Here is a 1,502-nt window from a genome sequence, read left to right on the forward strand (position 1 = left end):
TATTGCAGTTGCACTAACGAAGTCGCATTTGGTATCAACATTGTTCAGCTTAAAGTTAAACGTAACTGCTCTGCCAAATAAGGCTTGCAACGTTATTGTTATACGTCATTTAGCCCCGCCCCTCGGGCTCCTCGGAGTAGGGACTGCTAGGTCTACAGTTTTCATGCGTTTTCGCTCTCTTTCTCACCCTTGTGAGCCTACTGACGTTGCTGTTCTCAGGGCCGGTATCAAGCTGGCTTTAGTGCTAATACATGCCTGTTGGTTACATAGTTCTACGGTGGCAACCTACCACATATGAAGTTACATATTAATTCCTTGAAGAGTAAGTAGCGCCCTGGGACTGCGTCTGGGGTGTCTGTGTTTTCGCAAGGCTCTCCCCTTACGGTTTACTTCATGTAACAATATCTCTCCTAGTTTCGTCTGCCCGCAGCATCGTCTCTCCTTCTGCGCCTTGGAGCGCCTGTCCTCCTTTCTCACAGCTTCAAGGTAACACTACAGTAGCAAGGAATAATCAATACATTACAAGTCTCACTGTGATCAAGTAAGACTGTCATTTTCAGAGCGTTAAAAACATTTTTGGTTGTACTCATGTTCCATTGAGCATTCATTACTCATGCCATGTTAATGTTTTAGCGGAGAGTATATTGCACATTTCACACAGGTTTGTCAAAAATAAAGTAACAAACAGGTTTGTGTATCTTCTTACTTGTGACAAACTGGTTTGTGCATATTTTTATTTGTGAAAAACCTGTCTGTAACCTGATTTTTGACAAACGTGTGTGTAATGTGCAATAAACTTCTCACTAAAATTTTAATATGGTAATGAGTAACGAAAGCCAACGGCCTTGCCGCAGTCGTAACACTGGTTTCCGTCAGATCACCGAAGTTAAGCGCTGTCGGGCTGGGCTAGTACCTAGATGGGTGACCATCCAGTCGGCCGAGCACTGTTGGCAAGCGGGGTGCACTGAGCCCTTGTGAGGAAAAGTGGGGAGCTACATACGGCCGGGAGAGTGGTGTGCTCCCCACATGCCCCTCCACATCCACATCCAGTGACGCCTATGGGTTGAGGATGACACGGTGGCCGATCAGTACCGTTGGGCCTCCATGGCCTTTAACGGCGGAGTTTAGTTTTTATGGGTAAGTAACGCACAATGGAACATGACGTAGAGCCAAAACGTTTTTGAAGATCTGAATATGACCGTCTTACTCAGTGAAACCGGTGAAAAAAATAGTTTTGAAGGCGATCTTGGCTAAAAAAAATATCTTTAAGGAAGTGATGGTGGCGTCGGCGGCAGTCCCTTGTCTATTTCCGCCAATTATTTCTTGCCCACGGCCATTTCCCGCATTTGCACATGCGGTTCCTGTTCCATGCGGCACAACTCACAGATTAGATTACATGTTACAAAGACCCAACAGTCCCGGCAGTCTACTTCTGACAATTATGGTGGTGAATATCTTTGAAAGCTGGTTTGATATTCTGTACGTTCTTAAGACCGATCTAC

General features: G+C 45.4%; 1 pseudogene; it reads left to right on the top strand.

The window, feature by feature from the left end:
• Positions 1-835: 835 nt before the first annotated feature.
• Positions 836-953, top strand: LOC126237988 (5S ribosomal RNA; annotated as a pseudogene).
• Positions 954-1,502: the final 549 nt, after the last annotated feature.

This window comes from Schistocerca nitens, chromosome 2 (genome assembly GCF_023898315.1).
Source record: "Schistocerca nitens isolate TAMUIC-IGC-003100 chromosome 2, iqSchNite1.1, whole genome shotgun sequence".
Lineage (NCBI taxonomy): Eukaryota > Metazoa > Arthropoda > Insecta > Orthoptera > Acrididae > Schistocerca > Schistocerca nitens.